Source organism: Oryctolagus cuniculus, chromosome 12 (assembly GCF_964237555.1).
Source record: "Oryctolagus cuniculus chromosome 12, mOryCun1.1, whole genome shotgun sequence".
Taxonomy (NCBI): domain Eukaryota; kingdom Metazoa; phylum Chordata; class Mammalia; order Lagomorpha; family Leporidae; genus Oryctolagus; species Oryctolagus cuniculus.
Window position 1 is genome coordinate 87,072,213 of NC_091443.1, and position 23,120 is coordinate 87,095,332.

The 23,120-nt window shown below is 51.3% G+C and overlaps 1 protein-coding gene across 3 annotated transcripts in view; it reads right to left on the minus strand.

Moving 5' to 3' along the window:
- The window catches only part of DAPK2 (death associated protein kinase 2), a 121,703-nt gene that overhangs the window by 90,231 nt on the left and 8,352 nt on the right, over positions 1–23,120 (minus strand). The window lies entirely within an intron of this gene.

Genomic DNA, 23,120 nt, shown 5'->3' on the forward strand with positions numbered 1-23,120 from the left:
CAGCCCAGAGCTTTCTGTTACAGCCATCTGGGGAGTGAACCAGCAGATGCAAGACCTCTCTCTGTAACTCTGACCTTCAAAACAAATAAATAAATCTTTAAAATAAAGAAAAGAAAATGCTGCTGTCACACATCTACCTTCTCCTGGGCTTGCGGACATGAACTCAGATCCCTCGAGGGCTCAGCACAGCTGTTGGCTACAGCAGCCCCTCTGCATGCTGAGTGGCTACTCTGGGTCCCTGGTAGGAATACTAATTAGACTAACACTTGGCCCTGTCTTCAAGGGGCTCATGTCTGGTATGCAATACAAAATGAAGCCCTAGGAACACCTCTAACCTCAGAACAGTTACGTAGGAGACACAAACTCAGGGCTGGAGTAACAGACAGACCGGGAAGAAGCCTTGGGAAGGCCTCAGTGGAAAAGGAGGGATGCTCACTGGACTGGAGAGCTAAGCAGACCCATGTAGGGAGAAGACGGAAGGGAGGTAGCAGAGAAGGTGCTCAGAAGGGAGAAAGACCATCTCATAAAAGGCTGAGAGTAGCTACAGGAGAGCAAGGCTAGGAAGGACTGAGAGGGCGGCAGAGTGGACAAAACAGCAGGTCTAAGTTCGCCCCATTCTTCATTTCATTCTGCCACCTCTTACTCCTGACTCTATATCCAGCATCATAAAGAGAAGACAAGGCCCAGGAGCATTTAGCCTACAAAGAGAAAACTGAGCTAGCAACAGAAAGATACACTTGAAGGCATGGACGTTTTCCAAGGGGAACCATCCAAAGGCTGGCTGGTGTCAGTGAGGGTCAGCTAATCTCGGCAGTGCATTAGGTGACGGCTATTGGGCAATCTCAGTGACAGAGGTGAGGCACAAACCGTTACGACTCAGCAAGCACTGGCAATTACTAACAGTTGCAGGGTTCACATATTTGGGGGGGAAGAATTTCTGATATACATCTATATCATTATATAGCAAAATAATACATATAATTATATAGCTAAAAGAAAAGATACTAAAAGCTAAAAGAAAGGATTTTGGATGTTTTCACCATGAAGAAATGATAAATGTTTAAGGAGATAGATATGTTTATCCCAATTGCAACATTACACAATGTTTACCTGTATCAAAACATCATAACGGGGGCTGGCACTGTGGCATAGCGGGTAAAGCTGCTGCCTGTGGTGCCAGCATCGCATATGGGCACTGGTTCTAGTCCCAGTTGCTCCACTTCCGAACCAGCTCTCTGCTATGGCCTGAGAAAGCAGTAGAAGATGGCCCAAGTCCTTGGGCCCCTGCACCCACATGGGAGACCTGGAAGAAGCTCCTGGCTCCTGGCTTCAGACCAGCCCAGTTCTGGCCATTGCAGCCATCTGGGGTGTGAACCAGCAGATGGAAGACCTCTCTCTCTCTCTCTCTCTTGCTCTCTCTCTCTCTCTCTCTCTTTCTCCCTCTGCCTCTCTGTAACTCTTCCTTTCAAATAAGTAAATAAATATTAAAAAAAAAAACTAGAAAACATCGTAAAGAACCCCAAAATAGGTATAATTTTTAGGTGTCAGTTAAAAACATTTTTCAAAGGAAGAAAAAAGTTCTCTTCCCAGCTAATGGTCACTTTCTTCAGAGCATTCGGCAGAGGCTTCCCAGACGTATTCCTGAGAAGAGCCTCCTAAAGGCAGCACGAGCTGGAATTGGGGCTTATGCTGTAATATATACAAATAAATCTCACTTCACAAAACTAACAAGCTTCTAAAGCAGGGACCCTTCGAAAGCCAAGTCTCCCCACTCCTCTTTCTTTAAAATGCCCACAGTGACTACTTCTGCAAAGAACAGACTACTTCAATTTTTTAATTGCCCTAAGGAGCTTGCAGCCCACTGCAAGGATGAGAGATGGCATCCCGGGCCCGCCCAGCCTAAGACAGTGTGATGACAAGTGACTCTTTCCAGACGCCGCCGGGTACCTGTGTCAGAACTTTTCTAGCAAAAGGGATGAGAGCCTCACCGCAGGTAGCAGCATGCAAACCTCACCACCCTTCACCTTCGGCTTGGCGTTGCTCGGCGTCGCCATCCTAACTTGCCAGCCCTCCAGCAAGGGCTCACTGAGTCTCTCCTCTCGGTATGAACGATACAAGCAACGAAGCCTCCACCTCTCCTCCTCCCCCATGGGACTCAAATCCACACTCCAATATGGGAGGCCGGCATCGCAGGCGGAGGCTTAACCCGCTGCACATGACACTGGCTGCCACTGCCAGGTCCTCGTCACCTCACATCCTCTACGGCGATTCACTGCTGGTCAGTCTCCCATGCCCCCTTCTCTATCCAATCCCAGTAACTTTCCTCCTGACACTCTCCAGCTCAATCTCCTGAGCATGAAATACTCACACTTAAAAAACAATGTATCTGCTTTATATTACATAAAAAAAAAAAAAAACATTAAACACTTGTATACAGAAAAGTAGGAGAGAAAAAAATAGACCACCCATCGCGGCCCCACCCTAACCAGTACTATTACAACTTGAGTGATAGAGCGGCTGCTTAGCTAGGACACTCATGTAAACATGCAGCCCAGGCCCTGGAGCTCAGCTCCTGGCTGTAGCCCCTGACTCCAGATTCCAGTGAATGCAAGAATGGAGTCTAGGAGGCAGCAGGTGATGGCTCAAGTAATTGGGTTCCTGCCACCCATACGGGAGACCTGGTTTGAGTTCCTGGCTCCTGGACATTGGGGACCTCCGGGGAGCAAATGGGAACCCTCTCTTTCTGCCCCCTAAATAAATTTGTGTCAATGGCTCGCTTAGCCTTCTGTCCCTTCTCTGCTTGTGCTACCCTGGGCTCGCCCCCTGCTTCCCGGCTAGAACACATCACCCAACTCCCAGAGGACCCACCCTTCCCAACCATACCTTGCCTTTGCCTGTCCTTAGGCGGAGCTCAAACCCATCTGTGTCTCAAATGCCGTCCTCCCTGCTCGGTCACCCAAGTTCCACCCACCCTTCAGGGCTCCCTTAGCTCCCACCTCCTAAACTCCCCCTGGCTATACCAGGCCCTGGGAGGAGTCCCTGCTCAGAACCAGAATCCCATGTGTTTGTCTGCATGTTCTGACAGCCAGTGAACAACTGTCAAGCCTGGTTTTCATGACTTTCTTTTGTTTGCTTTTCAGTCTGCAGCCCCCTGTAAGCTTCTAGAAGGTACAAACTATATCTGTGTACTCACCACCCTGCTCTCCTCTTCCCACCCTTGTGCTCATCAAAGTATCTCCTACCCAATACATGCTTGATAGGTATCTCATAGAACTGTGAAATTTTAGAGGTGAGGAGATCATTAGTCCCATCTCTTAGTTGTGCCAAAAAAAAAAAAAAAAAAAAAGAGAGAGAGAGAGAGAGAACTCAGGACAAGAGAGGAGGAACTTAAGGTCACAGTGGCAAAGGCAGAATGGAGACCCCAGGAGCTAAATTAAATCAGAATTCATTTGTGCATTCATTGTGCACCTACCACATGGCCACCACTGTGGAAGGCACTGGGGGATGAAATAGAATCTGGCCTCTCCCAGACCCTGAGCTCAGAAAGCTCGCTGGACTGGGGGCTGCACTGGGTAGGTGCTTGCCAAGGCGCAGTGTGGACACAGGTGAGAGCACTCATAGGCGACGTGACAACAGGGGCATCCATCCTGTGCTGCGGGCACACAGAACCGGCGTGCCCAGTCCAGTGCTGCCTGCAGCAGTCACAGCAGGTGTCATGGAGGAAGAAGAATACGAGCCAGGCCCGATCCCTGAGTGAGTCCAGATGAGCGCAGGGACAGGTGCCCCAGGGCTCTTTGGGGGAAAGGTGGCCACTGGAAGAATGCACACAAGAACGGGCTCTCAGACGCCATGATTCCCTGCACATTCGGTGGCTGCCCCATGCCTTCCCTAATACTTTGCCTCAAGTCCCAGGGAGAGGCCAGGCCACTGGCTTTGGCTAATTAATGTGGCCTCCAAGGGGCAGAGTTTTTCCAGTCCAGCCATCTCACAGGATATCAACCAGCCTATGACTGAGACTCTCTCAGGTCAGGTGACCATCCCCAGTCCAATCAGAGGCCACACCTGCACGCGGACCAGCCCTTGGGACAGGCAGCCTGTGGTGTGAACCCAAGAGAGCAGTTCTGGGGAGACAGTGATGCAGAATGCGGTAGACACACAGCAGGTGGCGAGGACTGGGGAGTAGGGAGGGTCAGGCGGGGCTTGGGGGCCCAAGGTGTGCAAAAGCCAAATCCACACAGTTGGGACAAGGAATAATAATGAGACTTCCTCTGAAAAGGGAAGAAAGGAACAAGGCAACATATCTGAAGGCCTACAGTGAGTCTCAAGGTCCATTTTGAAGAACTCATCTCGGGTCTAGCTGTACATTCTGCACAAATTGAGGCATTATAGAAAAATACAGATGACAGGGCCTCACCCCAGACATCTGAATCCCCTGCATGTGTGTGTGCTTGCTTGTTTTAAACCCCCCCTGTGATGCAGATGTACTGCCCAGGGTGACAACCACCATGCTGCCTGGTTCAGTCACAGTTTCAGCTAATCCTCTGGAGGTCCAAACTGTGGTCTCCTAAGGTGAGGTAGTTAGGTTGCCCATTTCACAGATGAGAAAACCAAGGCTCAGAAAAGTGAAGTGACTTGTCAAAAGTCATATTGGCGGGGCCGGCACTGTGGCTCACTTGGTTAATTCTCCACCTGCGTCGCCGGCATCCCATACGGGTGCAGGGTTCTAGTCCCCAGTTGTTCCTCTTTCAGTCCAGCTCTCTGCTGTGACCCGAGAGGGCAGAGGAGGATGGCCCAGGTCCTTGGGCTCCTGCACCTGCATAGGAGACCAGGAGGAAGCACCTGGCTCCTGGCTTTGGATCGGTGCAGCGCGCCGGCTGTAGCAACCATTTGGGGGGTGAACCAACGGAAGGAAGACCTTTCTCTCTGTCTCTCTCTCACTAACTCTGCCTGTCAAATAAAAAAAAAAAAAAGTCACATCGGCAATCAGGGGTGGTATCCAGGGTTGATCCCTGAGCTCAAGCGACAAATGACTGCCTATGTGCTGGAGAGGGGAGGCTCAACTGCCCCATGGAGATGGCCGGACCTAGGGACCTCCTCCGCAGGAAACCGCACGCACGGGTACTAGGGAAGGTGGGAGTGGAGGCAGCCCCACAGCCAGGGCGTGGCAGTGCTTCCTGACTGGCAGGGAGCCGGCGTCTTCTCAGAGCCACGTGTGGACCCCAGGAAGGACCCTACATCAGGCTTCAGCTGAGACATCAGGATGTCACGATCGCAATCTCGGGAAATGGGTGGAGTTGGCTGGCTCGGAGTCGGGTTATTACATCTCTTTCTCCAAGAGATCTCTTCCAGGTTGCTGCTTGGTGGGGGCTGGGGGAGCAGGTGTTTGGCGCAGCAGTTGAGATGCCACTTGGGGTGCTCACGTCCCACACTGCAGTGCCTGGGGCTGAGTCCAAGCTCAGCTTCTGATTCCAGCTTCCTGCTGATGTGCACCCAGTGAGGCAGCAAATGATAGCTCAAGTGCTTGGATCCCTACCACGCAAGTGAGAGATTCAGAGCAAGTGCCAGGCTCTTGGCTTCAGCCTGGTCCAGCTATTGAGGGCATCTGGGGAGTGAACCAACAGACAGAAGGTATCTCTGTCTCTATATCTCTCAGTCTCTGTCTCGTTGCGTCTCTGCCTTTCAAACAAATTTAAATATTTTTTAGATATTGCTAATTGGAGCCAATATTGTGGCATAGTGGGTAAAGTACCACTCGCAACACTGGCATCCCATATGGGTGCTGGCTCATGTCCTGGCTGCTCCACTTCTGATCTAGCTCCCTGCTAATGGCCTGGGAAAAGCATTGGAAAATAGCCCAAGTACTTGGACCCCTGCACCTATGTGGGAGACCTGGAAGAAGCTCCTGGCTCCTGGCTTCAGCCTGGCTCAGCCCTGGCCATTGCAGTCATTCAGGGAATGAACCAGTGGATGGAAGATCTCTCCCTCTCTGTAACTCTGCCTTTCAAATAAACAAATAAATCTTTTAAAAAAAATTGCATTGCTCCTTTACCTGGCGCTTACAAACCTCAGTGGACACACAGCCTTATACCCACCTCTCTGGACTCCCTGTCTCGAGGGTAGGGACTGGGTCTGCGTGTCTCTTCCTTCACTGGAAAATGGGGATGAGCTTCCCACTTACCTGCCTGCTCCACATAGAGTCTCACAATCAAGTGAGGTAAAGAGGAACTGGCCAATTCCACTCCTCCCACCTGAGCTCTTCAAAATGTGTGAAGCCACCGCTTGCAACGCTGACGTCCCGTATTGGAGCGCCACTTCAAGTCCAGGCTGCTCTGCTTCTGAGCCAGCTCCCTGCTAATGCACCTGGGATGGCAGCAGAAGATGGCCCAAGCACTTGGGCTCCTGCCATTCACATGGGACACCAGCATGGGGTTTCTGGTCCCTGGCTTTGGCCTGGCCCAGCCCTGGCTGTTGCAGCTGTTTAGGGGAGGGAACAAGCAGATGAAGTTCTCTCTGGTTCTCTCTCTCTCTCTCTCTCTCTCTCTCTCTCACTCTGCCTTTCAAATAAATAAACATTTAAAATAAAATGTAGCCACTGTGTCTTGAGGACAATGACATCAGCAACTGTGGTCATTTGCTGGGCAGATGTGAGGTCAAGCCCCTGACATCTGTGCAGGAATGGAAAACGTGCTATTCTGCAGCTGCTCAAAGCTGTTACCACCTTGTGTGGGGGTCATAGACAGCTTTTATTAGGGAAAGATGTGGCTTTTTAAAATTTTTATTTATTTGTATGGGTTTGAAAGGCAGCGACAGACACAGTGATTATGTTGCATGCCTGGTTTACCCCCCAAATGCCTGCAACAGCTGGGAGTGGCCTAGCTAAAGCCAGAAGCCTGGGGACTGGAGCTAAGTCTCCCAGGTGGGAGGCAGGGACCCAACTACTTGAACCATCCCCTGCTGCCTGCCAGGGTGCACGTAGCAGGGAGCTGGATCAGAAGCAGAGGAGGTGGGACTCAAACTCGGGCATCCAAGAGGCAGCATCTTAGCCACTGCACCAAACGCCTGCCCGCCCCGGGGGGGACTGTAAAGGGCCTTAGGGTCTGCTCAGAGAGAGGCCAAACCACCTAGATATGAAAGGATGGACTGCCTCCCTTGGGGGTCTCAGCAGGCGTGGGGAACGCCCAGCCCGTGGGCTGTATAAGCTCCACGGAACCATCCGGTCAGGTCCTGCCAAGGCAACCGCAGGCAGCACTCGAAGTTGGGTAAATCTAGAGCAGGCTGGTGTTTGAGCTGATTGATGGTTTTGTGTTGGCCTGTGAATGATGCTATAAATATCCAAATGGCCCTTGGCAGGAGGAAAGTTCCCCAGAGCAGGCAGGGTCAGCTTTGGGCCCTGGGAAGTCCCAGCACCACGGCCACAGTCAGCAAAGATGCAGAGGTGACTGTTTCCCAACTCCAGCCATTTCCTTCTCTCTGCGGAAATGCCTCTCGCCACCCCCAAACCTCACCCGAAACAGTTTACCCTCTAACGAGTCTCAGTGTCCAGGGAGGGACTGGGACATGGGCCTGGGTGCCTGTATCAGCCGGGAGCACAGAGGGGTACAGCTTGGACTTGAAGGACAACACGACCTTCAAGATCCAAGGGCCTGGGGTGTCGGGGAGGATGTGAGCACTTCCTGCTGTTGCCCTAGAAAGCGAGGCCTGTTATTCTCATTCAGGACCTGGAAGGCTGGAAAGCAAAAAGAGGCAGGTTCCCCAACAGCACTGCAGCAACCCCGAGGCACAGCAACTATCTGACAACAAAGAAACAGCCCAAAGGAACCAAGCTGTTGGTCCCACAGCTCAGAGCAGCAGAGCCACTGGTCAAACTTAGACCTGGTGACTCCAGTGCCCAGAGTGGTCGCTGGTCAGCCCCCTCCCCTGAGCCCATCCTCCTCCCTTCTTCCAAGTCCCCTCTCTCATCAGGGCTCCCCCAAAGCACAGATGGCAGGAACCCCGCGGCAGTGTCTCAGAAACCAGTGGTCCCTGCCCCCAGGATGCCAAATAAACCTCAGCCCAAAGAGTGCAGAATCTTCCATCACCTTCCAGGTCCTGTGTCCAGGCCACCAGGGGCCAGTAACTCAGGATTCAAGATCAAGGTCCTGGGGCAGGTATTTGGCCTAGCAGCTAAGATATCTGCATCCCACATCACAGTGCCTGGGTTCTGTCCCCAGCTCCAGGTCCTCACTCCAGCTTCCCGCTAATGCAGACCCTAGGAGGCAGCAGCAATGGCTCAAGTAATTGGGTTTCTGCCACCCACGTGGGAGACCTGGATTGAGTTCCTGGCTCCTGACTTTAGCCCCAGTCACTGTAGGCATTTAAGGAATGGATCAGAGTAAGGGAGCTTTCTCTCTGTCTCTTTGATCTCTTTGTCTCTCTGCCTCTCAGAAAATTAGAGATTAAGATCCTGATGCCTCAGGGTTAGATGCCAGCAGCAAGGGGCTGCAGGGAAGTACCTGCAGCCCTGGAAATGGAGCAGACACAGGACAACTGGGCTCTCAGCGGTCTCCCCAGTAAACCACCAAGAGCACCAACCATACTGGATGGGGTCTGAGGGTCACGGGAAGCAAGAAACTCCTTGGCAGCTCAATACCTCAAAGGGAGCACTGCATGAGGAGTCATGAGTTTGCATCTAGTTCTGAGGGGTGAGCATTTGCTTAGCCATTAAGATGTGCACTGGGACACCTGCAGCCCAGATAGGAGGGCCTGGCTTCAAGTCCCAGTCCCACTCCTAACTCCAGCTTCCTGATAATGCAGGAGGTAATCGTAATGGCTCAAGTAGTTGGGTCCCTGCCACCCATGCGGGAGACCTGGATTGGGCTCCCATTCCCAGCCTCAGCCTGGCCCAGCCTCAGCCACTGCTGGCATTTGAAGAGGGAACCAGCAGATAGAAGCTCTGTCTGTCTCTTGCTCTGTCTCTGTGCCTTTCAAATACATAAAAAATGTTAATCCCAGATCTGACAGTTGCCTTGGAAAGTTAGTTAAACTCTCTAAGTGTCTGCTTCCTTATCCATGGGATGGGAGAAATTCCTGCCACAGCATTGGTAACATATCCCAGTGCCTGGACACTCATTCCCTAACACCCAAGGCTCCTGTCCCTTCTTCCTGCCCCAGTCACTAACAGGGCAGGTTGCACCCAGGTGGACAGTGGCTCTGAAACATGGCTTCTCAGAGGCTAAGGGGGACAGCAGGACAGGGAAGGTGGGCCTCTGCTCACCTCCCCCCTCTTCCCCATGCCTGCATTGAGATCTGTTTCTTTCCTTTTCTTTTCTTTTTTTGACAGGCAGGGTTAGACAGTAAGAGAGAGAGACAGAAAGAAAGGTCTTCCTTCCCTTGGTTCATCCCCCAGATGGCCACTACAGCCAGCGCGCTGCGCCAATCTGAAGCCAGGAGCCAGGTGCTTCCTCCTGGTCTCCCACGCAGGTGCAGGGCCCAAGGACTTGGGCCATCCTCCACTGCACTCCCGGGCCACAGCAGAGAGCTGGCCTGGAAGAGGAGCAACCGGGACAGAATCTGGCATCCCAACCGGGACTAGAACTCGCAGTACTGGCGCCACAGGCGGAGGATTAGCCTAGTGAGCCGCAGCGCCGGCCGAGATCTGTTTCTACGCTGCCTCCCATCCCACAGTAATCCCAGTTAAAGAGTTTTGCTGTCCACGAATCCCTACGGGAGGAGAGCAGACGCCTTCTGCAAGGTGCCGGATGGTAACTATCTGAGGCACCGCAGGCTGAGAAGCCAAATGTAGGCTATCTGCTCAGGACTTACATAACAAGGAGAAAACGAACTTTCCACACGTTGGTAATTGCTGAAATTCAAAACACAATAACAGAATTTTGTTTTGCTTTGTTTGGGTTTTTGTCAACACAGGTGTTCCAATGAGAAGAATGGGAATTTGAGAGGGGGTGGGTGGATAACATTTTGCTTAACTGGGGCCCAGAGTTAGTGTCCCCTGTCACCGAATCCACTGGAAATCTTCAACCGCACAACCCGTTCTGAGCTCCAGGGCCATGCACACACAGGCAACGCACAAGATTTTGGCTGCTGGGCTGTAGTTTCATCTTGTTTTGATTGAGATTTGTTTGTTTATTTGAAAGGCAGAGTTTGAGAGAGAGAGAGAGGTCTTCCATCTACCAGGTCACTCCCAAATGACCACAACAGCCAGGGCAGAGCTGAGTTGAAGCCTAGCATTCTGTCCAGGTCTCCCACATGGGTGGCAGGGGTCCAAGCACTTGGGCCATCTTCCACATCCAGCAGGGAACTGGATCAGAAGCTGAAGTTCCAGGACTCAAACCAGTACCCACAAGGGATGCTGGCTTCATGGCGGCTCAACCCGAGGCACCACAGCACCGCCCCTGGGCTACAGTCTTCCGTGCCCTGGACTAGACAGTGAAGCAGGCCTGGCAGGTCTTCTAAACCTGCTGAAGGCGGCTTTGGGTTGGAGGCAGCTTCTGGAAGAGAGACTCCAAAGGTAACAGCCATCAGTTCAGAGGAAGGCCCTAGAAGCTGCTGGATCTTTCCACTTCAAATTTCCCCACGGTAAAAACCTTAACTCTTAAACCACTAAAAATACACAATCCATAGTGGCTTTGCCACAATGCCGGCCCCATATGTATTTATTTTTTAAAGGCCAGCATTCTCCAAAATAGTCAACATTAAGAAAGTCAGAGGCCGGCGCTGTGGTGCCGCAGGTTAACGCCCTGGCCTGAAGCACTGGCATCCCATGTGATTCTAGTCCCGGTTCTAGTCCCGGCTGCTCCACTTCCGATCCAGCTCTCTGCTATCGCCTGGAAAAGCAGTAGAAGATGGCCCAAGTGCTTGGGCCCCTGCACCCACGCGGGAGACCCAGAGGAAGCTCCTGGCTCCTGGCTTTGGATCAGCATAGCTCTGGCCGTTGCGGCCAATTGGGAAGTGAACCAGTGGGGGGAAGACCTCTCTCTCTCTCTCTCTCTCTCTGCCTCTCCTCTCTATGTAACCCTGACTTTCAAATAAATAAATAAATCTTTAAAAAAAAAAAAAAAGTCAAACAAAAGCCGAGGAACTGCTCCAGGTTAAAGGAAGCTGTGATGACGAGAAGCAACACGTGATCCTGCAGCAAGTCTTCCACCGCAGACAAGAGAACTGCGATCCAGCACCCTCGGGAAACTGGCTAAACTGGGACAAGCCTTGATAAAAATATCATATCAGTGTTAAATACCCCAAATCTGACAACGGGACCATGATCACGTACGAGGATGTCCACGTTGGTAGGGAATACTGCACACAGTGACACATTCAGGGATGAGGAGGTGTATCTGCAACCTCAAATGGTTTGAAAATGGTGATTGATAGACAGACCGACCAGTGATAGGCAGGTAGATAGGTAGATGAATGGATGGATGAGGAAGAAGAGGGAGAGAGGGAAGAGATGTTGTAACAAAATGTGAAAAATCGGTATATCAAGTCAAAGGTATTTGGGAGTTCTGTTAGTCATAACTATTACATTTGAAATTATTTCAAAATAAGAAATTTAAGTATGTGAACTTTGGGTCATAGAAAGGTATACATAAAAGAAATTGAGTCAAAAAGCAATATGGAGGCAGGTGCGTTGTGGCACCGTGGGTAAAGCTGCTGCTTACAATGCCAGCTTCCCATATGGGTGGGCGGTTCAAGTTCTCCACTGCTGATCCAGCGCCCTGCTAATGCTCCTGGGAAGGCAATAGAGGATGGCCCAAGTGCTTGGGTCCCTATCACCCACACAGGAGACCTGGATGAAGCTCCTGGTTCCTGGCTTCAGCCTGACCCAGTCCTAGCTCTTGCAGCCATTTCAGGAGTGAACCAGCAGACGGAAGATACCTTTCTCTTTGTGTTGCTCTGCCTTTCAAATAAATAAATCTAAAAAACAGAGGTGCAGGCCAGCACCGCAGCTCACTAGGCTAATCCTCCGCCTTGCGGCGCCAGCACCCCAGGTTCTAGTCCCGGTCAGGGCACCAGATTCTGTCCCGGTTGCCCCTCTTCCAGGCCAGCTCTCTGCTGTGGCCCAGGAGTGCAGTGGAGGATGGCCCAAGTGCTTGGGCCCTGCACGCGCATGGGCCCTGTACCGCATGACTGTCTACTCTGCCTGTCAAAAAAAAAAAAAAAGACGTGCAGATCTTGGCCTAGCACCTAAGATGCCAGTAGCCCATACGGGGGGCCTGGGTTCTATTTCCAACTCCAGTTTTCTCCTGGAAGAAAGCAGGCAGTGCCCTAAGTATTTGAACCATTCAGGTAGGAGGCCTAGGTTGAGTTCCTGGCTCCCAGATTCAGTCTGGCCCAGCCTTGGCCATTGCAGGCTTTGGGGCATGAACTAATGGGTGGGAGCTTACATTCTCTCTCTCTCTCTCTCTCTCTCTCTCTTCATTTCTCTTTACTTCTTTTTTTTTTTTTTTTTTTTTTTTTTTTTTTTTTTTTTCTGACAGGCAGAGTGGACAGTGAGAGAGAGAGAAAGGTCTTCCTTTGCCGTTGGTTCACCCTCCAATGGCCGCTGCGGCCGGCGCACCATGCTGATCCAAAGCCAGGAGCCAGGTGCTTCCTCCTGGTCTCCCATGCGGGTGCAGGACCCAAGCACTTGGGCCATCCTCCACTGCATTCCTGGGCCACAGCAGAGAGCTGGACAGGAAGAGGGGTAACCGGGACAGAATCCGGCGCCCCAACCGGGACTAGAACCTGGTGTGCTGGCGCCGCAGGCGGAGGATTAGCTTAGTGAGTCGCGGTGCCGGCCTCTCTTTACCTCTTAAATAACATCAAGCAATTTATGCCCTGGCGATAAGTAAGTGGAACAGATGGTAAACACGGTAGACGCAGGTATGTAAGAGCTCCCAGTCCCCCGCGGGCATCCCTCCCTCGGCTCTGCCAGCTTTCCGGAGACAAAGTGGGCTCAGGGAGACCCACGCCCCAGGACAAGCGGTTGTGCTGAGCTGCTCCAAGCATGTGTAATGCAGCCACTTTGTCTGAGTGGCTTTGTGCTTTGTTTTCCTAACAAAGGGTGATGAAAGCGCCTCCCTCCCTCATCCATGGCTTCTGCCACCCAGGGCTCTCAGCAGCCTCATCCCTGCACCCTCCCCACATGCCATCTTGCCCGGGCCCAGGCCCCTGCAGTCCTGGCACTGCCCTTTCCTCGAGGGGTCACCACCTGTCTCTGGGTTAGGCCCCACCCTCCAGACTCCTGGCCCAGTGTTGGGGGACCCTCCACTAGCGTGTAGTCTAGTGTACCTTCTCATTTGCTTTGTGTTCTTTTTTAAAAAGATTTATTTATTTATTTATTTGAAAGGCAAAGTACAGAGAGAAAGAGGGAAAGTGAGAGAGGTCTTCCATCCGCTGGTTCACTCCCCAGATGGCTGCAACGGCTGGAGCTGCACTGATCCAAAGCCAAGAACCAGGAGCTGCTTCTGGGTCTCCCACATGGGTGCAGGGGCCCAAGGACTTGAACCATCCTCCAGTGCTTTCCCACCCTAAGTCTCCTCAACCTATCATGGTGCCCAACACACAGCACGTGCCTGAGACTAGTAACTGCTGATGTCAGGGCAACTTAGAGAGGACAGACGTGCACGCACACACACAGCCACACGCAGCCACTAACCTCCTGGAACTCACCAGCTTGCCTGGGGCACATCTGCCTCCCAAGACGCTTCCTTACCTAGTCTGTGCCAGGCCCAGGCAGCTCTCAAGCCCACAGCGTGAGTGACAGGACTGTACTGTCCCAGGTGCGGCTCATGGCTCCCTCCATCCTTTGGGAGACCTGCCAAGGGCTCTGGAGCCAGCCACACCCCCTTCTCTGAAGTCTGCTGTGCAATGGACAGGGCCAGAGCTGACAGCAGTAACCACTTCCTCCACGCTCGGTGTGGAAGGGGCCGCTGCTCACCCCTCCTGTTTCTGGGATGGGTCTGTGGCTACCTTGGGACGCAGCCCACTGAGCCTGCAGCCTGGAAGCTTGTGGGCTGGTGTGGTCCTTGCTTCCCCCTTACAGAGAATGGATGCATCTGCCCTGTCTCTCTTCCTGCTACAGAGGTTCAGCACCCTCCGTACTACCTGGAATCTGCCTGGAGTTAAATATGAGGCAGGAAATCTCAGGCAAGCCTCAAGTTCCCATAGGCCTGGAATCTGTGAATGTCCAGGATTCCCCAAGCACAAAGTAGGAAATAAAACCGCAAAATTATTCCCAAGAATGGGCATTTGACGCAGCAGCTAAGATGCTGTTTAGTATGCCTGAATCTGCTGTCTTAGTGCCTGGGTTCCAGTCCCAGCTCTACTTCCGATTCCAGCTTCCTGCTAATGTGCACCCTGCGAGGCAGCAGGTGATGGCTCAAGTTCCTACTTGGGTCTTTGCCACCCATGTGGGAGACCTGGATTGAGTACCCAACTCCTGGCTTCAGCTTGGCCTGTCCCAGTCGTGGGGGCATGCTCTCGCGCGCGCTCTCTCTCTCTCTCTCCATCTCTGTCTTTGTAGCAGACCAGGTAGACAGATAAAAGCTGAAGTCCACAGGAGGCCTTTGGCGCAGTGGAGAAGGTGGCCAGGAAAGCCCGTCGTGCAACATAAGGCGGGATGTCCCTCACACTTAATCAGAGGTCACGGAATCCAGCAGGACAGGGAGGGCGGGCCTGGGAGACAGCATTTGACCTGGGCTTTCGAGGAAGAGCATAAAAACCAGAACAAAGGTAAGCCACAAGTTTTGGGGATGTCTGGACGCAGTCTCAGTGCTATAGTGACACTAAAAACAGGGGAGCCGAGAGCCGAGACAGCCCTGCTTTCAAAACACTGACAGCAAACAGGCATGAGATAAGCCTAATCACATCCCCCACCTGCCCCAGCAGCTTAGCACTTGGGGGAATGCAAAGCCACACTTGTGTGCCTCGAGGGGTAGATGTGTGGGTGAGAAATACCCTGGGAATGATCAGAGACAAGACTCAGAACTAAAAAGAGCTGTCGGCCAACAGCCTGCTGCTCTTCCACTGGCTTAAATGGGCATCTTACATTTTTTCCTTAAAAAAAAAAAAAAAGAAGAAGAAGAAGAAGAAGGAAGGAAAAGAAAAAGAAACCTTTGCATTCAAAGTAAGTCTCCCAGAGCTCTACCACTGTTGTAAAAAGATGGTCAACATATTTCTTTCTTTCTTTTTTTTTTTTTTTTTTTTGACAGGTAGAGTTAGACAAAGAGAGAGAGAGAGAGAAAGGTCTTCCTTCCGTTGGTTCACCCCCCAAGGAGTGAGACCACCTTCTCCTGGTCTCACATGCGGGTGCAGGGCCCAAGGACTTGGGCCATCCTCCACTGCACTCCCAGGCCACAGCAGAGAGCTGCACTGGAAGAGGAGCAACCGGAGCAGAATCCGGCACCCCGACCGGGACTAGAACCCAGGGTACCAGTGCCGCAGGTGGAAGATTAGCCTATTGAGCCGCGGTGCCGGCCAGTCAACATATTTCACAAAGTGAATAAAGAACATTGTGATTCCATTTTAGGTCCACATACAAGGAAGCTTCAAAAAGGTTGTGAAAAAACTGGAATTAAAAGATAAGTTTACTGGGGCCAGTGCTGTGGGGTAGTAGGCTAAGCCTCTGGCTGCAGTACCAGCATCCCATATGGGTGCCAATTTGTATGCCTGCTGCTCCACTCCCAATCCAGCTCTCTGCTGTGGCCTGGGAAAGCAGTAGAAGATGGCCCTAGTGCTTGGGCCCCTGCACCCATGTGGGAGACGTGGAAGAAGCTCCAACCTTCTGATCAGCCCAGCTCTGGCCATTGCAGCCATTTGGGAAGTAAACCAGTGGATGGAAGATCTTTCTCTCTGTCTCTCCCTCTTTAGTAAATATATTAAATTTTTTTAAAGGTAAGTTTATCTTTATCTTTTAAGGAGGAAAAAAAAACTTGAAATCCATGCATTGGCAATAGGGGAGAGCAGCCCTCGAAAGAGCTCATGAGAAATGCATATTGTGAAAAAACTATGCATGGATCTTACATTCTTTTGGCACTAAAATAAGTTTATCTTTTAAAACTCTGCTTTCCATGACCTTTGTGAAGTACCTTGTACGCGCTTGCTTCACTAAGAGAGAAAAGTTCTGGAGCTGGTGTTACGATGCGCCAGGTTAAGATGTCACTTGTGACACCCACATCCTATATCAGAGTGCTGGCTCTGCTTCCAATCCGGCTCCCTGCTGGTGCACCTGGGAGACAGCCGATGATGGCTCAAGTGCTTGGGCCCCTGCACCCACATGGGAGACCTGGATGGAGTTCCTGATTTCTGGTTTTGGCCTGGCCCACAATAGGCTGTAGCAGCCATTTGGGGAGTGAACCAGGGGATAGAAGATCTCTCTCTCTCTCTCTCTCTCTCTGTGTGTGTGTGTGTGTGTGTGTGTGTGTGTTTCTTCTTCTTCTGTCATTCTGCCTTCCAAATAAAATAGATCAATTTTTAAGAAAAAAAAAAAAAAAGCTCTGAAAGGCACAGAGATACTATCATCAGAGTCTACCTGTGAAGTGTGAGACCCAGGGCAGGGCAGGAGGCCTACTTTTCACTTTATATTCTTCATAACTCTACAACAATTGCCATTCATTTTCCCTAGTTCAAAGAGGAGAAGCTCTTTTCCCAGAGACTGAGAAGAGCAAATCCAAATGCCTATTTGTGTCATTTCCTGCAGGGCTCAGTGGCTGCACTGGATTACTGAAGGCAGCTTGGGCAGCTCTGAGCCCCGCGCATTTCCTGGAAGATCTGGTGTCTCTCCCTCAAACAGGTTGCCCTGGTTTAGCTGAGCATATGTATGGTGGGTGATCTTTTAAAAGAAAACATTTATTTACTTATTTGAAAGGTAGAGAGACAAAGAGACAGACAGAGCTCCCATCCACTGGTTCATTCCCCAAATGCCTACAGTGGCCAAAACTGGGCAAGGGTAGAAGCCAGGAGCCAGGAACACAATCCAAGCCTCCCTTGTGGGTAGCAGGAACCTAACTACATGAGCCATCACTACGGCCTCCCAGGTCTATGTTAGCAGGAAGCTGGAGTCAGGACCCAGAGCCAGGAATCAAACCCAGGTACTTTGACGTGGGTTGCAACTGTGCTACTCTCTAGGTTAAACATCCAACCCTGATGGGTGATCTTAGCCACAGATCACCCCTCTCGGGGAGGGGAGGGCCTCAGATCTAGCTGCCCCCCCATCAATATGGCTGCCCCAGCAAAGTCCTGTCTGTATTCAGGAAGGCTGAGTGTTGAGTGCATTGGGTCCTTCCCTGCTTCTACAAAAGAGATTCTGCAGATGCAAGCAAAGTGCCTTACACACAGGTGCTTCCTGTCAGCCCTGGCCATGATGGCTGGTGTCTTCACCAGCAGAGGGCTGGGGACGATGCCATCTGAGGGGTAATGGTTAGGTGAGGTCTTTGAGGGGCGGGGGGCTGCGGACCAAGGCTGAATGTAGATATAGGTTCCCCCTCCAGGCCTCACTCTCCTCATCTACACAATCATATATGTGCATTGCATTCTTGTAGAGACTCAGTATTTCATGATTTCGTGTTGGTATAATAAGTATAATAATTACAAGTATGATAAGTAAAGGAAAGCCAAGTAAGGAAAAGCCATTGAAGTCTAGGAAACAAGGCATCCCGATCATTATATGCTGCTTATTCTAAACCATATCCTTAGGCATAGAGCACCGTCCACGTGGAGCCCAGGAAAGCGTCACTGGCCTGTCCACCTGCCCCCTCCTGCTGGGCATCACCCCTTCCCAGCTGCTTACTCCCTAGCTCTGACCCCAGCACCTCACCCTCAAGGTCAAACACGAAAGGCTACCCTCCCCTAATTCTCCCCCACTCCTCTAGAAGCTTCCAAATTAAAGGAAGAAACGTGCTTTGTGAGTCCTCGCGGTGTGGTGGCGGGAGACTTACACCAGGAGACAGACCTCCAGACCCACTTTAGTTTATCCCTGGTTTCCTGTGTGGCCTTGGACAAGCCCCTTCTCCTCTCTGGTCTTAGCCTCATCCATAAGATGAGGGATTGGATGGGTTTCTCTGTATGAGCCCTGCTCCAATACGAAGGTCCAAAAAGTTGGTAGAAAGTGGAATTAGGAGGCTGGTTCCATGCACAGTTGCGTCACAATACACCTTTTCCATGAGCTTTGTAAAGACCACTGTAGTGCCCTATTGTGCCCCACGGGTGCTGCCAAGGCTGGGAGAAGCCACGTCTGCGAGGCAGCATCTCTCCAAACACTCCCAGAAGTGGCAGACTACCTCCAGGACCCCAAGCAGGCCAGTGTGAGCACAGCCAGGCATCTGCACGCGGTGCAGGGAGCCAAGAAATGAGATGAGACACACGGGGCTGGGTGGGGTCCCAGCTGGGCACAGGATGCTCCGGCCCCACCTAAGCCTTCTTACAGAGGTTCTCTTCCTCAGAGGAGAAGGACAGACCAGGCCCCCAAAGGAATCAGAAACACGTGCTTCAGGGACACAGCAGGCAGGGAGCAGAGTTCAAGTTCACTTGTTAACAAGAGCACACTATCATAAGTATAACACTCGTATGTACAGGTAAATGTACACATACATGCACATCATAGCACATATTCATGAAATGAATGCATTCATGAGAAAAGGACCCGTATCAAGAAGCAACACTGTGGGACAGGCACTGTGGAACAGCGGGTTAAACCATCAGCTGCGACACCAGCATCCCAGATCAGAGTGCTGGTTCAAGTCCCAGCTGCTCCACTTCTGATCCAGCTCTCTGCTATTGCACCTGGGAAGGCAGCAGAGGATGGCCCAAGAACCTGGGCCTCTGCCACCCACGGGAGAGACCTGGAGTTCCAGGCTCCTGGCTTCCCCCAGGCCCAGCCCTGACTGTTGTGGTTGTTTATGGAGTGAACCACTGGATGGAAGATGATCTCTCTCTCTCTCTCTCTCTCTCTCTCTCTCTCTCTGCCTTTCAAATAAATAAAACTTTTTTAAAAAAAGAAACCACTCTACCTACACCCCAGAAATCTCCTCCTTCCTTCTTTCCAGTAACCAAGGATAAACCCCATTCCCACTTCTAGCACCATCGATTCATTCTGCTGGTTTTGAACTTGACACCAATGGAGTTACACAGTGTGGATCGTCTCGAGTCTGACTTCCTTTGCTCTACGTGTGCGTGAGCTTCAGCCATCACGACCGTCCCTGCTGATGCTTTCCCATGCACACTGAACCCCTCAGTTCTCAAACCCATGGTCACATCCTCAGAGCAGCCTTCTCTGACAACCCAGTCTAAATACATGGCCCATTTTACTCAGAGAATCCTGTTTTACCCACCCATAGCCCTCTACACACCTTATGCTAACATATCCATTTGCGTTTGTGTGTTTAGTGCCTTTTTCTCCAAGAGATCATGGACTGAGTGAGGACAGGCCATAGGATTGCCTTGGACAGTGCCTGGCACACAGTAAGTCCTCATAACACAGTAGGCCCGCCTTACCTGTGGTTTTACTTTCTACAGTTTTGGTTTCCCATGGTCATCTGCAATCTAGAAATATTAAATTAAGAGCTGCAGTGGAGCCGGTGCTGTGGCATAGCGGGTTAAAGCCCTGGCCTGAAGCACCAGCATCCCATAAAGGTGCCGGTTCTAGTCCTGGCTGCTCCTCTTCCCATCCAGCTCTCTGCTATGGCCTGGGAAAGCAGTAAGAGATGGCCCAAGTCCTTCTGCTCCTGCACCCACGTGGGAGACCTGGAGGAAGCTCCTGGCTCCTGGCTTTGGATCAGTGCAGCTCTGGTTGTTGCCGCCATCTGGGAAATGAACCAGTGGATGGAAGACCTCTCTCTCTTTCTCTCTCTCTGCCTCTCTGTAACTCTGCCTTTCAAATAAAATAAATATATCTTTTTAAAAAAAATGACAAAGGAAAAGTTCTTGACTCAAGGAAACAAAAGAAAATCCTAGATCTTTTTTTTTTTAAAGATTTATTTATTTATTTGAAAGTCAGAGTGACACAGAGAGAAGGAGAGGCAGAGAAAAAAGTCTTCCCTCCACTGGTTCACTCCCCAATTGGCCACAGCCAGAGCTGCACCATCTGAAGCCAGGAGCCAGGAGCTTTCTTTGGGTTTCCCACGCCAGTACAGGGGCCCAAGGAGTTGGGCTATCTTCTACTGCTTTCCCAGGCCATAGCAGAGAGCTGGATCAGAAGTGGAGCAGCTGGGACTCGAACAGGCACCCATATGTGATGCTAGCACTGCAGGTGGCAGCTTTACCTGCAATGTCACAGTGCCAACCCCGAAAATCTTAAATCTTACACTGCTGTTGCTAAGATACACAATATGAACAAATCTTCTATCCATGCAATTGTAAAGAAGGAAAAAGAAATTTTTGCTTGCTTTGCTGTTGCACTCCTGACTGTGAAAGTTGTAGGCCCAGTGCTTAGTCAGGATAGAAAGAGCATTAAATTATAAGGCTCTGTATTATTTGTGGTTTGGTGCACCTGGTGGCGGGGGAGGCGGGGTGTCATGGGATCTGTCCCCATAGGTAAAGGGGACTAGGCAGGCACCTGAAGGCAGCTGTAGTTCCAGTCTGTTCTGCAGCCCCAGGAGAGACCCTTCTCTCTGAGCCTGTTTCCACTGTCAGATGAGGGGCCTAGAAGAAAGGATCCTGAAGACCCTTGCAGCTCAGATGTCTACACCTCTGCTGCCTCTTCCTCACCCAGGACTCCCCAGGCTGGGAGCTGCATGGGGCCTTCACGGCCCATTGCAAGCAGACGACCAGAAAACATGAGGTCTCTTCCAGAGTGCGTGATGCACAGAGTAGGGAGAGACAAGGCTATTGAAGGAATATGACAAGAATTCTCTAGGAAACTGCTTCCACTTCCTTCTTAGAAAAATTATTTGGGGGCTGGAGCTATGGAGCAGCAGGTTGAAACCCCAGCCTGCAGCACCAGCATGCCATGCGGCACCGGTCAAGTCCTGGCTGCTCTACTTCCAATCCAGCTCTCTGCTGTGGCCTGGGAAAGCAGTAGAAGATGGCCCAAGTCCTAGAGCCCCTGCACCCACGTGGGAAACCCAGAAGAAGCTCCTGGCTTCAGATCAGTTCAGCTCTGGCCATTGCAGTCATTTGTAGTGTGAACCAGTGGATGGAAGACTTCTCTCTCTGTCTCTACCTCTCTCTATAACTCTGTCTTTTAAGTAAGTAAAATAAAACCTTAAAAAAAAAGAAAAATTATTTGAAAGGCAGAGTGACAAAGAGAGAGAACAAAGAGGGAAATCAATCTTCCATCTGCTTGTTCACTCCCCCAAATGCCCGTTACTAGCCAGGGCTGGGCCAGGCCAAAGCCAGGAGCCAGGAACTCCATCTGGGTCTCCCACATGAGTGGCGGGAACCCAAGTATTGGGCCATCACCTGCTGCTGCCTCCCAGGTGCCTTAGCAGCAAGCTGGATTGAAACACAGAGTAGCCAGGACTTGAGCCAGGCACTAGAACACATCACATGGGTATCCTAACCCATGGCACCACAACACCTGCCCCTCTAACTGCCTTCTTGAGAGCTCCTGCCTCATCCAACTTCTCAGTCTCTCCACCCAGCCACATACGACTTCAACCCAACTCTATCCCTGTTGTGCATGCCAGGCTGGGCCTCAGGACACAGGAACTGTGTCTTCCTCATCTTCATGCCCTTGGCGCTTAGCACAGACCCCTACACGCAGCAAGGGGTCAAGGTGAGGCCACCAACTCGAATGCCAAGGGCTGGCCAAGGGCTGTTGCTCAGGATGCTTTTCCAGTGGTGTCATAAAACAGGAGACGAACCTAGGGGTCAAGAGAGCTGGGTTCCCATTCGGAGTCTCCAACTGACTACCCCCAGCCTCTGGGCCCCTGTCCTTCCAGCCCCGTCACTGAGCCCCGGCTTGGCAGGGGCAGTCCGTCTCTCAGAGCAGACGCTCTGGCATCTCTGCAGTGACTGGCTCTCCCGCTCAGCCAGCCAATCAGGGCAGACACGCCCAACATGTGAAGCACCTGCTGCCTCCCACGCTCCTTGGAATAAGGGTCCTTTGAAACTCTGTTTTGTCTTTAAAAACAAAAGAAAGTAAAAGAACGAGCCCTGACCCAGGAGTTCTATGAGGGGAGAGGCCTCCTGTTCTACCTGCTGGATACAGTAGATCCCTAGGCTGCACAGTTTTCACCCTGCTGGCTGTGGGAAGGGGTGAGGCTGGATTCTGCTGAGTACATGTGAGTGTGCAAACGTAAGCATGACAGGTGTGCAGGTGCCAACGGGACAGGCCAGGACCCTGGCTGTGCCACTCGCTGGCTCTGCAATTTTGGAATTCTTACTTTTTTGGACCACTGTTTTCTGGACTTGAAAATGAGCGTACAAATCATTCCTAGCTCACCCACTGCTCTGAGAATCACAGTTTAGGACTGGGGTTTCGTAATCACTAAAACACCATCTAAATACTAGCCGCTGTGAGAATGGAAGGCAAGAGGAAAGCTTCAGAAAATCTTAATTCCTCCCCAAATAATATGAGGGCACTTCAAAAAGTACATGCAAAAACACAGAATTTAAAAGACAAGCTTATTTTTGGTGCAAAACATTTTGAAATTCACAATAGTTTTTTTCATTTAAGAAGTTCATGGAAACTTTTCCATAGTATGAGAATTCTATGCATGGATTTCAAAAACGTTTTTGCACCTAAATAAACTTGTCTTTTCATTCCATTTCCCATGAACTTTCCCAAGTCCCCTTGTAACCATTTCAGAACTGGGAGCGCAGCTCTGCCTGCATTGTGGGGCTGGCAAACCTGGAACTGCCCCAAGGAACTTGGATCTCAGGCTCGGGTGGCTGACTGCTCAGGGCAACTCCACTTTCAGGAGGATTACTGCACCTCCCAGTCGGGCTCTGAGCCTCCAAAACAAACTCCTGGGCACCACGGGACTCGCCAAGGCCACCTGGGGAGGGCTTTGTGTGCAAAGTAACAGGCAACCAGGAAGCAACAAGATGGGCTGCACTGACAACACACATCTCAACAGTGCTGGGCCCTTCCTTCCAGAGAGACGACTCTCTGCAGAGTCATCCGAGTTCTAGAACTCTGCCTGGGTTCTAGAACATCCGACTTGTCCTGAGAGGGGCCCAGGGCCTACACCGCCGAGTGACAACTG